Source organism: Cervus canadensis, chromosome 32 (genome assembly GCF_019320065.1).
Source record: "Cervus canadensis isolate Bull #8, Minnesota chromosome 32, ASM1932006v1, whole genome shotgun sequence".
NCBI lineage: Eukaryota > Metazoa > Chordata > Mammalia > Artiodactyla > Cervidae > Cervus > Cervus canadensis.
This window is the reverse complement of record NC_057417.1, coordinates 1,444,186-1,460,473: the sequence shown is the minus strand read 5'-3', so window position 1 is coordinate 1,460,473 and position 16,288 is coordinate 1,444,186. Positions and strand designations below refer to the sequence as shown.

Below are 16,288 nucleotides of genomic sequence, written 5' to 3'. Positions count from 1 at the left end.
AATCAGGCCTCTGTGATGCGAATTGCAATTTCCTCAAGCTTGTCATTTTTCAAAAGTTTACTTTAATATATTTTGGTATAGAGAAGGCTTTAAAGCTTTTTCTTTAAATTTTAAGCAGTTAATATTTTATGGATTTTTGAGTCATGAAAAGGCCTCCAAGAATTTGGATTTCACCCATGTTTCTTTTCTCTAAGGATTTTTTTTCCCTTTATGGTTTCATTTTTACGCTTAAATCTTTGATCCATTTAGAATTTATTCTAGTATTCAGGGGTGATATATAGATTCAGCTTTATTCATATGGCTGCCACTAATTTTTAGCCATTTGTTTCAGAATAGAGTACACCTTCATTATATTCCAGATTTCCAGATATTTTGGGAGACCTCTCTGGGCTTTCTGGTCGGTTCCATTAAGTCTTTCTATTCCTGCACAAGTACACATTATTGGATTTATAAAACGTCTTAATGCCTTGTAAAACTAGTTTGTCCTGTTGCCCTTCACTTTCCTGGCCATTCTTGCTTGTTTATTTTTCCATGTGAACTTTAGAATCATTTGTCAGTTCCGGAAAAGAAAAACACACTTTAAAAAAGTTGAGATCATGTTAAATTTATAAACTAACATAGGGAGAATTGGTATCTTTCTGATATTGAATTTTCCATTCCAAGACCATCATGTTTTTTTCATTTGTTTGGTTTTACTCCTGACTCCTAGAGCACAAATTTTTCTCATACAGGTTTTTCCCATTTCTTATTAAATTTATTATATGTGTGTATATTTATGTGTATTGGAGAAGGAAATGGCAACCCACTCCAATATTCTCGTCTGGAGAATTCCATGGACAGAGGAGCCCAGTGGACTACAGTCCATAGGATCACGAAGAGTCAGACACGACTGAGTGACTAACTTTCATTTTCATTTCATATTTATATGTATGCCTATATATACATATATGTATGTTTTTATAAGTGAAGTCTTTATCTTTTCTAAGTGGTTTTGATTGTATGAAAGCTGTTTATTTTTGTGTAAGTATAGAAGGTGATATACCTTGAAATTCTAATTAGTTTTTAACAAGCGTTAAATTCTGCAGACTCCCTTATACTTTTTTTGCCTGAAGAGAAAGAAAGCCTTGGAAGTCAGGCCTGCAGTTAAATTCTATAGCTGCATTTATGAGCTCAGTGGACATCTAGGGATCTGTTTGACTCCTCTGAGCCTCGGTTTCCTAATTAGTAAAAGGAACAATTCTGGCTTGGTAAGAATGTTTGGAGAATTAAGAAGAATGTGAAATTCATCACTTAGTGCCACTTCTGCCACTGTCACTGCCAACAGCAGCATGGATTGAGGTTGCTGTTCTCTTTTTCTTCTTCCTCTTTCCCCTCTCACCTGTAAAAGAGAAAGACATTATAAAGAAAAGTAATGAAACAATACCAGACTTGAAATTAAAAGTAAGCTGTGATTCACCCCAAGCAGGATAATCAGTGTCCTTGAGAAAAGAACAAACTCAACCCAGCGTTTGAGGCCCCTCCTGCCTCTCTTTCTGACCTTGCTGCTGGTTGCCCTCTCGGATACTCCCCAACCAGAGGCTGCGTAGCCTTCCCCAAAGGCCCCGAGTTTCCTATCGTGCCATCCCTTCCACTTAGGATGTTCTGCTACCTAATTCTGCCACTTCAAATGCGTGCTGCCCCACACCCAATAAAAAACAGGATCTGTCTCCTCGTGTCGCCCGTCTGTCCTGTAGCTTAGCCTTGGTAGACTGGAAGCTGTGAGGAGAGAAATTGTCACGTCCACCAAAGAATGCAGGACACGTGGGAAAGAGCAGACAGTCAGATGTTTTTAAATAAATGAATAATTGATTTAGATCTTTCTTTGACTCGATGGACAGGAGTTTGAACAGGCTCCAGGAGTTGGTGAAGGACAGGGAAGCCTGGTGTGCTGCAGTCCATGGGGTTGCAAAGAGTCAGACACGACTGAGCGACTGAACTGAACCTGCCTTGTGTCATATGCCTGGGTAATTCTTCTGTCACCCAGTACATTGTAAGAATGTTGAAGATAAGGATTATGCCATTTCTCAATAATTATAGTAATAATGTGGTGATAGAGGTGGTGAGAGGCAAATGGATTTATTATGTAAGAACAAGTACTAATAAAAGTGAAAACTAACAATCATCGAACATTTTACTGTGTCCCAGAAACTGTTTTAAAGTCCGTGATGTAGATTATCTTTCATAACCCTCAGCCGGCTTAGGAGTTGAGTCCTGTTATTAGGCACTTGGGGAAACCAAGGCACATGGGTTTATGGACTTGCTCAGGAGCAGACAAGCAAGGAAGTGGTAGCGCGGAGACTCAGGCACGTGTTCTTAATCTAGCAACCCAGCTTTTCACCTGCTGTGAGGTTGACTACCGTTAGGTATAGGTTCTTGAACCATTTAGGGAAAGTTATTCAATTCCACTTGAACCTGCTCACTTTTCTGCCCAATCTTCCCATTTTAGTAACTTCTATTTTATTCATTCTGATTTCTCTCAGACTTGATGTTCTCTGAGAGACCTTCTCTGACCACCCTGCCTGGCATGCCGTAGATGTTCAGTAAAAAGTAATTTTAACTGTTTTTTCCCTCTAGGTTCCCAGTAAAGGTGCTAAGAAAGAGAATGTGAGACAGGAAAATAATTAAACATTTTTACTGAGGTAAGTTTTTTATGATTTAATTTTTTTAAAGAAAACGTCTCTTATGTAAAAAAAATTTCTCTCCATACCTGCTTTCTGAAGATTACAAGAGGGAGATTGTTGTTTTAGGAGTGTGTCAGTTGATAGAACCTGGGGTTCTTAAGGTGGTTGCCAGAAATGTGGGCTTCTGATTAAGGTCATTTGGCTCCCTTACTTCTTTGACTTGAATCTTTAATAAATTTCCGTTATCTCATTGTTTTAAAGCCTCGTGCTGAGAAGGAGATCCCACAGGTGGAAATCTGTGAGCTGTTTGGTGATTATACACGCTTGCAACGTTCAGTGAAAACTTTTGATTTTAAAGTAGGGATTTGAAGCCACTTGGTGAGATTGCAACACTTCATTTTCTTAAATGAAAATGTGTTGTTTATTTTCTTGCAGTAATGAGAAAAAATTTCCATCAATGACACCTACCTCCTGCCACCCAGAAATGACTGCCATTATTATTTTGATGAAACTCCATTTAGAAATTTATGAATATAGAAGTATTTACATACAAATCTTTTAGTAAATTGGTCTTTTATTTAATGCAAGAGTATATTTTATATATCTCTACACATGAATTGTAAAAGATGTGTGTAATCATATATAATCATTTTACTGACGATATTTGATTATTTAGAGGCACCACACTTTAATTGAGTCATTCATTTGATGACTGTTTAGATGGTTTCTAGTGGATAATAGTGTGTCGAACAACCCTGTACCTATATCATTACATGCTTGTTCATTTATCTTTTTTGAAGTATACCTACTGGGTCATAGATGATACGCGTTTTAAATGTAGGTGCTTGTGGCTAAACTGCCCTCTGTAAATAAAGACCCCTCCCCAACTGAAGTTCACCAGAGTCCTGTTTTTCATGTCCTTATCCACACTGAGGTTTGTTCATGTGTTTAATGCTTACCGGTCCAATAGAGGAAAAAATGGTGTCTTTGTGAGATAGCGGGGTTTTTGTTTTTAATTGTATTTGTTTATTTTGGACTCTGCTGGATCGGCGTTGCTGCACTCGGGCTTTGCTAGCAGGGGCCGCTCTTCACTGCGGTGTGCAGGCTTCTCGGTGCAGTGGCTTGTCTTGTGGAGTACTGGCTCTAGGAGCTTGGACTTCAGCAGCTGCGGCCTGTGTTATCTTCCCAGATCAGGGATTGAACCTGTGTCTCCTCTAGCAGGTGGATTCTTTGCCATTGAGCCACCAGGGAAGCGAGATAGCAGGGTTTCTGACTGGAGTAAACCTTTCATGTTTAAAGACCTCTTTCATCTAATAGCCTTACTTACATAAAGAATTTCCTTATTAATAACATGCATGTGATTCTTGTGTGTATGTGAGACACTCTTGGACTTTAAATGTGATGAAAATGTTGAAATATGTTGAATTCTTTGTTTTTAGGTCTATTACCCTGATTGAAAGTGAAAGTCACTCAGTCGTGTCCGACTCTTTGACCCAGGCCAGAGTACTGGAATGGGTAGCCTATCCCTTCTCCAGGGGATCTTCCTGACTCAGGAATTGAACCGGGGTCTCCTGCATTGCAGGTGGATTCTTTACCAACTGAGCTATCAGGGAAGCCCCATTACCTTGATTAATTCATTATAAATATTTTAAAATTGTTGTTGTTCAGTCACTAAGTTGTGTCTGACTCTTTGTGATCCCAGGGACTGCAACACGCCAGGCTTCCCTGTCCTTCACTAGCTCCTGGAGTTTGCTCAAGCTCATGTCCGTTGAGTTGGTGATGCCATCCAACCATCTCCTTCTCTGTCGCCCCTTCTGCCTTTAGTATTTCCCATCATCAGGATCTTTTTTTAATGAGTTGGCTCTCTACATCAGGTGACCAAAGTAATGGAGCTTCAGCTACAACGTCAGTCTTTCCAATGAATATTCAGGGTTGATTTCCTTTAGGATTGACTGGTTTGATCCTCTTGCTGTCCAAGGGACTCTCAAGAGTCTTCTCCAGCACGACAGTTCAAAAGCATCAGTTCTTTGGTGCTCAGCCTTTATGATCCGACTCTCACATCTGTTCATGACTGTTGGATAACCTATAGCTCTGACTATATGGACCTTTGTCAGCAAAGTGATGTTTCTGCTTCTTAGTATGCTATCTAGGTTTGTCATGGCTTTTTTTCCCAAGGAGTAAGCGTCTTTTAATTTTGTGGCTGCCGTCACCATCCACAGTGGTTTGGAACCCAAGAAAATAAAACCTGCCACTGTTTCCACTTTTTCTCCATCTGTTTGCCGTGAAGTGGTGGGACTGGATGCCATGATTTTAGTTTTTTGCATGTTGAGGTTTAAGCCAGCTTTTTCACTCTCCTCTTTCACCCTCATCAGGAGTCTTTAGTTCCTCTTTGCTTTCTGCCGTTAGAGTAGTATCATCTGCATATCTGAAGTTGTTGATCTTTCTCCCAGCAGTCTTGATTCTAGCTTGTGATTGATCCAGCCCAGCATTTCACATGATGTACTCCATATATGAGTTAAATAAGCAGGGTGACAATATACAGCCTTGATGTACTCCTTTTCCAATTTTGAACCAGTCTGTTGTTCCATGTCTGGTTCTAATTGTTGCTTCTTGACCTGCATACAGGTTTATTAAGAGGCAGGTAAGGTGGTCTTATGTTCCCATCTCTTTAAGAATTTTCCACTATTGGCAACTAACTGATATTACTGAGTTAGGTGAATATGCATTCACATGTATGCATATGAATGCCAATGTTGAGTTTCATCTGTCCAGAGGATTTTGCCAGTTTCTGATATGAATATGAGCTTTAACTTTATGTTTGTTTCAGATTTTATTTCAAATAAAAGTTGCCTAAGAAAGGTCTCACATGAAACAAACATGTACTTTGTCATTGGCTTATTGTTTGTTTTTTGACTTAATTGAAAGCCAGTTAAAATTCATCTTTTTCCTTGATATAGAATGCATCTTCTTATATTGTCTTTCATGTGGGTGCTTTTCTTTTCACTCCAGGTTAACATTGTTGAGGCTTGGACCTAGTGTGTTTTATGCACCAGCTTACATCCAGCAACTACTGTGATACGTGGCATGTACATGGCAGACACTCAAATCATTTTTGTAGGAATTAATGATTGGTCAATATCATCATTATTAAGTTAGAATTAAGATGCAAATGAGATGTGCCTTTAATTTTAATTAAGAAATTTAATTTCTTGGAGAAGAAAACTAGCACCTGTGATGTTTAAATGCACCTAAATCTAGATGTATATAATTGTAGTGACATTTGCTGCCATAACCTTTTGTGATGTTTTGTTTGGACTGTTGATTTGGACTCTGTCCAGTTTCTTCGCAGAATCATACATACAACTGTTTTAAATCTGCTTTTTGTTTTGTTGCTATTGAGGGGAAAGTAACTATATAAAGTAGGTAAAGGACTTGATCTGCTATTTACAATATGTTTCATATTATAAAGATGGGAATATCTTTCAGTTATTTGAAGACAAGGATAAAGTAAATTATAATGGAGAGAAATTGAGGTATATTTTAATTGTGTAGTTGAGCATTTGTTAAAAGTAAAAGTAGAGAAATGGATTGGCAGCCATTAAGAAAAATGTGTAAATCTTTGTCCAGTATCCTGCCTGTTAAGCGTTTCTGACTCACAACCAGTTTTTCACAGCCAAAATAAACAGAGAGAGTGGAACAATTATCTAGTAGATTTAGGCAATGTTGAGGATTCTTGTTTCATACACTTTGTTTCCACTGGAGTATGGGATTCTAAAGAATGCATGTGCTAGTTTTAATTAGTATTTTAGCAGCAGCTATTTGCATGTAAAATTTTTTTAATTTATTAAATAATCCCCTAGCAGTTTTTATTTGTACTTTAACTTTCTTAGCAACTCCTTCCTTAATAAATCTAAAGTTATTAATAAATCTAGGCAGGCTTGAAAGGAAATTATTGAGTCTTCATTTAGTAGGGTCTAAATTAATTACATTTTCTGGACTTTATCCTCTATCTTATTGTGGCTAGTGGTATGATCTTGTATTTGGTTTCTAAAATAAGTGAAGTTCTATGTTCTTATATCTCTTTTCTGCAATAGTATAGGAAGTTCCTTATATTATAGCTTTCATTTCACTGATGACTAACTTTCTTTAATTGCATGCTTTAAAACCCTAATTCTAAAAATACTTCTGAAAAGTGAGGCATTACTAGTAGTAGTTAAACTGGCGTCTTAATTAAACTTAAGACTTTATCATTTATTTCTCCTCTGAGCTGCGTTTGTAAAAATTTTTATACTGTATTTAAACAGATTTTAAGACATTCTTAGGCACTTAATGGGTTGGATTTTATGCATTTGCAACAGTTTCTTCCTATTTTAGGCATAAAGCTTAAAGTTTAGACTGGCAGTGTAAGTGGTTATTTGATTGGAAAGTTGGAAAGAAGAGAAGTTCTGTCTTCATATACAGGATTTGTGGTGGTAGAATATTCACATGAAACTGTTTCACGGTCAGGGTGAGAGTACTGAACTGCAGTAGGAGGGCAAAATGAGTGCTGACATGTGGTATAGAGAACATCTCCCGAGCAAGGGCAGCACTCGGCCTTCCTTCTGTAGCATTTACAGTGAGTTAGTCCCTCGCAGAGGTTTTATTAAATTCAGAGTCTTAGGGGGAGAGTTTGGGGAAGAGGGGTAGAGAACAGAAGCTTTGGGCTACAAGTTCCGTAATGAACATGGTGCTTGGTGGAGCTCCCCAGCGGTAGGCCTCTCCAGCCTCTGAATGTCCCATCCCCCTTGAGACCCTGGAGGCTTTGTGCTGTGATAGAACTTGGTCTGGAGCTGGGCGGAAGGAGTCTGCCATCTCCCACTGCAGAGTCTCAGTTCACTCCAGTTCAGTCACTCAGTCCTGTCCGACTCTGCGACCCACGGTCTCACTGCAGAGTCTGGATGCCCTCTAAGTAGACTCCGCCACGCAAGTATGAGGTAGTGGTGTCAGGACAAACGCGGGAATTCCACATGAGCTTTACCTCTGTAAAGCCTGTTTGTTCAGAGAGGACACCTAATTCACGGTGCGGGTTATGTTTGCGTCTGTTAAACCCAGTAAGTTTTGTTGTAAGTAGATTTCAGTTTGTTTTAATGTAACAAAGTTTTTTTGTCTGAATCTTCTGGCAGCCATCTCTCAAATGTTAACGTTAATAGCTGTCAGTGGGAGGGGTATCCGCCTACATCTTTTCTGCAGTGCTTGAAACCATCCCACTTCCTTTTTCTTTTTCCTTAAGAACTGATTACTGACACTTGGGAATTATAATCAGATTTCATCAATCTTTATGGAAAGGTTACCAATTATTGCACTGAAAAATAGGCATTTGTCTCTAATAGTAAGTGTTTCTCTTGGTATGTCTCTCTCAGTTCATTGCATTTAAATACCTCTTAGGTGAATGAATGCTTTGTGTCATGCCCTGATTTAATACATTTAAAGCAGATTTTATTGATGGCTTTCTTACTTTCAGTTATATGGGAGGGGGAATAATTTAATAGAGAATTTTCATAGGATCTTTTGGTTGCTTAGATGTCCTTGGGGTAGAAAAGAATGACTGGTATCAGTTATTTCTGTTGTGATACAAGCTCCAGAATCAATATTTGCATTGAAGAGTTGAGAGCAGTGAGGATTTTTACGGTGGGGATGTACATATTGAGCATTGGGCTGTACCTTCGGTGTGTATTCTTTTATTTTGTTCTCTAATGACTCTCAGAGGCTAGATTCAGTCACTCCAGTTTTAGAGAATAGAAGGCTTGGTTATGAGATTTGTACTTGGCACTCAGCTAGTACATTAAAAACAAAACAGTGACTTGAATCCAGATCTCTCTGGCTTTTCTTGTCACAGTTCTTAGAGTGGCTCCATTATCGTCGATTAGTGAAACGTTGGGCGGAACGAAGAAACAGCCGCTTTATCAGCACCATCACCCTCGTTCTCACCCTCCCCTCTGGTTCTAATGTTCTTCAGCATTAACTGGCGGAGGTTAGGAGCCTGCCAAGGTGTCTGGCTCATTGTGTTCAATACAACATAGGCTTGTTTAATTTAGCAGTGCTCTGAGATGAAAGGTTCATGACGGCCAAGTACAAACAGACCTTCTGTGGGATGTTAATTTTGTTATAGGAGAGAATGCTTGTTTTTCCTTGCTCTGTGTTAATAAAGAAGCTGGCACATTTTCTCATCAGTTAAAAAGGACTTTGACGTGTTTAAATCTGTGTAATCAAAGGGAAGTGAGTGGTTCTGATAAACATTTTTCTTTGTGCAGTTTTTGGTTAATTCCATTTTATACCTGCCAGCCAATTGCAGTTTGTGTGCTCTTTTGTTCTTTTCTTCTTTTTTTTTTTAATTTGATTTTATGATTGGTCGCTGTGGGGATTTGGTGGTAGGAAAATAAATCATTTCCTCATTTGAACAGATTGTGTGTTTGTGTGTGTATGTGTGTTTACGACAGGTTATCCTGTAGTAGGCAAAGTGATTCAGTCAGGCCCCTGCACAGAGGTGTCACTATATGATTTTGTGTAGTAATTTTTTTCATAATAGCTCTATTGACATGTAATTCACATACCATAAAGTCCACCCATTTAAAACATAAAATTCAATAGATCTTACTGTATTCACAGAGTTATGCACAGATCCCCAGTCTCATTCCAGAACACTTTCATCATCCTAAAAAGATCCCCCAGACCGAGTAGCAGTCACTTCCCATTCTTCCCTCTCTTTAGTCTCTGGCAACCACCGTTCTACTTTCTGTGTCTCTGAATTCAGAGTATGTTATGTAAATGGAATTATACAATGCGTGTGACCTTTTGTGTCTGACTTCTTTCACTTAGCATGTTTTTGAGGTTTGTCTGTGTCATAGCATATATAAGAATTCATTCTTTTTTGTTGCTAAATAATATTCTACTGCATAGATAGATAACATTTTGTTTACTCATCCGTTGATGGCCACTTAGGTGGTTTCCAGGTTTTGACTCTTGCGAATGCTGCTGAGAACATTCATGTCTATGTTTTTTGGGTGGACATCTGCTATCATTTCTCATGGATGTGTACCTAAGAGTAGAATTGCTGCCTCTCATGGTAACTCTATATTTAACTTTTTGAGGGACTGCCAAACTGTTTTCCAAAGTGGCTGTACTATTTTACGTTCCCATCAGCAGTGTTAGAGGATTCCATCCTAGCCAACACTTATTATTTTTTGTTTTGTTTTTCATAGTAACCATCCCAGTGAATGTGAAGTGGTCTCTAGTGGTAATTTTGATTTGCATTTTCCCTAATGGCTAATGATGTTCAAAATCTTTTCATGAGCTTCTTGGTCACTTGTATATTTTTTAGAGAAATGCCTATTCATGTTCTTTTCCTATTTTAAAAATGGGATTGTCTTTTTATTGTTGAGTTATAATATTTTTGTGTATTCTAGATTTCTTTGTATATTTTAGATGCACCCCTCTGCCCTCCACATAAGTCTTTATCAGAGGTATGAATTGTAAAATTTTCCTCCCTTTCTGTGGATTGTCTTTTCCCTTTTTAAAAAAATATTCTTTGAAGAAGTTTTTTAATTTTTGAGAAGACCAACTTCTGTTGTCTTTGGTTGCTTATGTAGTCTTGCCTCTGTTTGAAATTTTCTGCAAGTTAAAAAATGTACCTTATTTCTATACATCTGATTTTAAAAGTTGCTGCAAAATTAAATGATCAGCTGTTAACTATACAATGGGTAGAGGTATTTAAACATCTTTCATATTTTCAAATATTCTTATCTAATACAAGGTGAGAGGACCAAGTTTCCTAACCTAAAACCCAATGTGCATTTTTTAAGTTAGAAAAAATGTCTTTCAGCGTTCTGCCTAGCTCAGAATGCATGGGACAGTCTGTGAACGTTTTAAGTATTTTGTATGTACTAAGCCCTTGACTAGGCTTGGGGATCCGGAGGTGAGTAGGCTTTGGCTCTATCCTCAAAGAACTAGAGCTCACATGCCAAGCTAGAAGCATCCACAGACAGTGGAGACCCATGGAAGGGAGGAAGGAGTACTCTCCTGTATCTGGGTGAGAATGCCTCACTGAAGAGTGGACACTTGAAGCAGCTTTATTGAGATATAATTCATGTACCACGAAGTCACCCATTGAAGCATGCAACTCAGTAATTTCAGTATAGTCACAGAGTTGTGCTCAATCTGAAAAGATGGGTGGCAATCAGAACTTTCTGTTGGGGTCTTTGATTCTCTCCTCCAGTTTCTTGCTACTGTGTACACCGTGTGTCTAGACCAGGTGTTTTGTAGCCATGGTATTTAGGATTCTTAGTGTAATAAAATGTAAAAATGGGTGTGATGACTTTGATGCCTAGAAGTGAACCTAAAGAAAACCACTTTACTTTCTTCAGGTTTTCAGAAAGAAAAATATCCTGCTTACCAGTTAGTTCAGCTTTGGACGGAGAGGGGGTGTGTGTCTCTCTCTAAGCTAAAGCCCAGGTAATTCCATTCAGTCAAAGCATAAAATGTGAGGCAAGGAGTAACAGGTGCGTGGCTGCAGAGCAAGATTGATTGTAGAGAGCTGGGTGTGTCCTGTTAAGGAGTTTAGATTTTGTCCCTGTTGATTCTGGAGCCACTCTCCAGCAGGGGGAGTGTGATGTAGTCACTCTGGCCCCTGTGTTATGGATGCTGCGTGTGGGGGCAGGACTGGAGACCAGAGACCCATTAGACTGTTGCGTTAGTCCAGTAAGAGTCAGTGAGGACCTGAACTAGGGTATTTGTGGCAGAGTTGGATAAGACTCAGTCTGGAAATGTTTAGGAGCTATCAGTCAGGAATCCTGGCTACAAGTAACAGAAATCCTCCTAAGTTTAAACTATCTTAAGTGAGTGAAGTCGCTCAGTCGTGTCTGACTCTTTGCGACCCCATGAACTGTAGCTCACCAGGCTCCTCCGTCCATGGGATTCTCCAGGCAAGAATACTGGAGTGGGTTGCCATTTCCTTCTCCAGGGGATCTTCCTGATGCAGGGATCGAACCCAGGTCTCCCACATTGCAGGCAGACGCTTTAACCTCTGAGCCACCAGTTAAAAGAGGAATTAATTGGAAGGTTCTTGGAGAAGGTTGTAAAAGATATGAAATGCTGCAGATACCAGAACAACCTAGGGACCTTGGGGATTGGAAGAGGTCTCATCATCACAGGTACTCTTTCTCCCAACTCTGGGCCCTTGGGCTTCTGCATAGGGCAGGGGCTGTCTTCATACTGTCCTACCAAGAGGAAGAAAAAGCTCCTCTTGCCCAGCTCATTTTTAAAATCCTAGGGACTCTCTTGGCTTTGAATTTTGTGCCTTCACCAGGCACTGGGAGGGGGTCTTTGAAAGCTGTCTACCACCATCATGTTGGGAGTTCCCAAAAAGAGGAAGGTTGTTGTGGGCAGAGCCAGCCGTGCACACCTGCTCGAGGAGTACTGAGATGGAGGAGATCTGAGGAGGAAGAGTGCCTCCCACGTGTGTGTCTCTGATAGCCTGTGATGGCACCGTTGCCATCTGAGAATGCGAGTTCAGGGAGCAGGCACACCAGAGTGCTGTGAGTTCAGTTTTAGACCAACTTGGACTGGGACCTGGAACTAATCACAATTTGCAAGTTACATATTTTTATGATTATTTGACTGGTTTGGCTTTCTTCATAATTAAAAGTCTTGTGAGGACAGGAACTGTCTTGTTTTCTTCATTCTGAACTTCCAGAGCCCAGCATAGTATACTTGACACATAACAGGTATTCAGTGAATATCTGTGTGAATGATCCAGGTGAACACATTCAACAGGCAGCTGAGTGTACAGTTTGGATCTCAGTCAAGGACAGGAAATATGGATTTGGGAGGTATCGATTTGGAAGGGCTGTGTAGTGGACACAGTGGCTAAGGGACTGTTATAAAAGTTCAGATACTGTGTAGACCTGAAATTTTCATGTCCAGGTAATTATGCCTTTTTTCTTTGCCATGCCAAGTATTATCAGTAATTATCCACTGACAATCCTGCTAATTAGTTTTTTAATTTCCATGACTAAAATTAGATTTGTGATAGGTAGAGAAATAAAGGTGATAAAGACAGATTCTGTTTCCTTTTAAAAATAACTGACTCATAGGATGAAACCTTGGATATGATTTCAGATCACTCCTGTAAGCTCTCACAAAAGATGTTTATAAAACACTTGGAACAATACAGATTGTACTAAGAAAATGTGCTTTGATCAACTCTGGAGATACAAAGCAGGGAACTTAATAAATCAAGTCCTATTTGTGAATGGAAAGGACTGGAAGTTCACCTTAAAAGTAAGAATTGAGTTCATAGCAAGACCTAAGTTTTGTTTCTGAATAGCAGATGTTAACTTATTTTCATCTTTTATGTGAAAAAAAAAATGAATTGCAGGTTTCAGATCTTGGCATCTTGAAATCTGACTCCTGATTCCTATCTCTTAATAGCTTTTGGAACACTAGTCTAGAAATGGAATTTGACTTTGGTTTTTTACCCTTTAATTTTGAGGTGAATGTGCTGCCAGCTCTGTCTTTCCTCTATATTCAAGAAAACCAAATCACAGGTAGCTTGGATATGGTATAATTTTTATTATTTAAATATTAGAAAAAATAGGGTCTTGTTTATCTAGAGTAGTAATATTACGTTGACACTTGGGAAAGATGGTTTTTGGGGTTTTGTGCTTTTTTTTTTTTCATTTTAATGCATAAATAGAATTATATTACTTTTATGAGCTCAACGCTCTCAGCCTACCACCTTGCCATATGACAAGATATTATAGTAAATTGCATGTATTTTAAGTGTCTTTGTTTATTGCCTAGATTCCTTTCTTACCCTCCTAGTAGAGATGTGAGCCATATTCGTTTATTTAATTTTTCGCCAAAGAACTTTAACTAAATTTGCCTGACTCCCAATGCAGGCAAGTGTCTTTTAGCAAGTTAATTTAAAGGAGCATTTCTAAAAACTCAACTTGCATAGATTATAGCATCCCAGCTTTTAAAATTACTGTTAAGATATATGTTTAAAATAGGACACAGATGATTTTCTTTTGGTTTATAGATTAATGCTTATTCTTTAAAATAGTTTCAACACATATCTGATAGACTGAGACTCTGTGCCTTCTGAAATTTTCCAAGGCTCCTTCAAGACTGGGAAAGAGAATACATTTCAGATCTTAATGATGAAGTCAAAATTATGAGTTTGACTCCTGCATAAACTAGTTAAGTTATAAATGGGAAAATCTCCATGCTGAGACCCCAGACCTCAGCACACTGTATCCTTTTTGAAATCAGTTACAGAGCTGAAATGAAAGAAGGCTGATTTCTAGAGATACCCCTTATCAGCTCCTGGAGAACAAAAACTTTAAATACCTCTAATATGGTTTAGCTTATTCTGTATTCTGAAATGATTTTTATCAAGAGGTTCTTACCTTCATTCTTTACTAGTTAATTTTTCAGAGGTAGCATCATTCAAAATAGAAAAGTTCACAGCCTAGATGTCAGAGAGGGGTTCGTCAGCAGCCGTTATGGATGGGGGTGAACAGCAGCCCTGAGGGAAGAGGCCTGATTCTCTCACGCAGCCGGGCCTGGGGCTTGTCAGGGCTACTTCTGTGCTGCTTCTCTTTCACATATGCCGTATCTCCGCTCCTTAGTTCTTTGATTTTTTTTTATGACTAATAAATATAATTTTATCATATATGTTAATATAATTTTGTCATATAATTTTATTACCATATCATTCATGATGAAAGTGAAAGAGGAGAGTAAAAAAGTTGGCTTAAAACCCAACATTCGAAAAACTAAGATCATGGCATCTGGTCCCATCACTTCATGGCAAAGAGATGGGAAGACAATGCAAACAGTGAGAGACTTTATTTTGGGAGGCTCCAAAATCACTGCAGATGGTGACTGCAACCATGAAATTAAAAGACGCTTGCTCCTCGGAAGAAAAACTATGACCAACCTAGACAGCATATTAAAAAGCAGAGACATTACCTTGCCAACAATGAAAGCTATGGTTTTTCCAGCAGTCATGTATGGATGTGAGAGTTGGATTATAAAGAAAGCTGAGTGCCAAAGAATTGATGCTTTTGAACTGTGGTGTTGGAGAAGACTCTTGAGAGTCCCTTGGACTGCAAGGAGATCCAAGCAGTCAATCCTAAAGGAAATCAGCCCTTAATATTCATTGGAAGGACTGATGCTAAAGCTGAAACTCCAATACTTTGGCTACCTGATGCAAAGAACTGACTCATTGGAAAAGACTCTGATGCTGGGAAAGATTGAAGGCAGGAGGAGAAGGGGAGGACAGAGGATGAGATGGTTGGATGGCATCACCGACTGGATGGACCTGAATTTGTGCAAGCTTTGGGAGTTGGTGATGGACAGGGAGGCCTGGCATGCTGCAGTCTATGGGGTCGCAAAGAGTTGGACACAACTGAGCGACTGAGCTGAAAAGTAATTTTAAAAGCATTAAATAATGTAGAAGGAAGAACATCCAAATAGTTTATCTCTGCCCAGATTTATTCTAATTAAGGAAGGATTTGTCTGAATTATGGAAAGTTTAAAACAATTGAAATGCACCTCTGATTAAGTGTGTGTAGAATTTAGGCAAATGTGTTGCCTAGAAGTTATAAAGACTGGTGATTCTAAATAATATATGCATACTCTCTATGTAAACTGACATTTCTAATGGACTTTAGCTGTGGTTTCTGTAGTTTAAGTAGCTGATGAATCTTGATTATGCTCTCAGTAAACAGTCTTTCTCACTAGGCAGAGAATGCAGACACTTTTCAACCAGTGCTTGCTCCTGTGTTAGTCATACCTTAATTTAATAAGTTTTATTCTGCATCTCAGAGGTAGTGAAATAGTGTGCAGAAATGCTCTTAAGGGTGGAAGTGTGTAGTTTGTAGGCTTCTTTTACAGATGTGTTGTCCATGAAACCTTGTTTATAGAGCAGCTCATCTTCAGACGGCAGTAGAGGTCTGGACTGGCCCTCACATGGGTTTGGGGAGCTCCATTTGAAACTGTTGTTCAGGCTGTCGTGAATGAAAGGTCGAGTCTGGGAAGTAATGAAGGATCAATTACTCGTCCGTATATCCTATTTGTTAATACTTTATACTGTATTATTTACTTATGTGAAAAACACAGGTGCAATTTTAAATGTTTGACATCACCATACACATGGTCAGAAGTAATAATCACACTGGCAGCGACTCTACCCTGTAGCTCTAAGGCAGTCTTTTCATCTTAGAGGAAAGACTTTGCTTGACTTGCCAAGATGATGATAATGAAGAGTACCCAAAAGCCGAAGCGAGGGAGAGAAATGATCATATATGTCTAGTCCTGTCAACAGCGTTGTTCTCTCTTCCATGTTAAGACTTACAGTCCAATTAAAGTGAATTAGAGAATAGTAACTGCACTGAGGATAAACACCGAGCACGCATGGTCGCACAGTCCACGTCCTCAGACAGGTGTGGTCCCTGTGGGGGCCTGGCCTGGGAGACTCACTGCTAAGGAGTTCATCATGGGGAATAGCTCTGTCATCTTGTTCAGGTTCTTAAGGTCATTGACGCTCCACCAGTCTGTGAAATGCTTCATCACAGAATTGCCGTGAG

General features: G+C 39.0%; 1 protein-coding gene across 5 annotated transcripts in view; it reads left to right on the top strand.

Annotated features, from left to right (window-relative positions):
• MRTFB (myocardin related transcription factor B) overlaps positions 1-16,288 on the top strand; it is a 205,890-nt gene that overhangs the window by 7,384 nt on the left and 182,218 nt on the right. For 3 of the 5 annotated variants that reach the window (XM_043456391.1, XM_043456388.1, XM_043456390.1), the window contains exon 2: positions 2,614-2,678. The gene's annotated coding sequence lies outside the window, so the exon portion shown is untranslated. Of the gene's footprint in view, positions 1-2,613; positions 2,679-2,921; positions 3,039-16,288 lie in introns of all 5 variants that reach the window. The other 2 variants (XM_043456393.1, XM_043456392.1) reach the window with 1 other exon arrangement.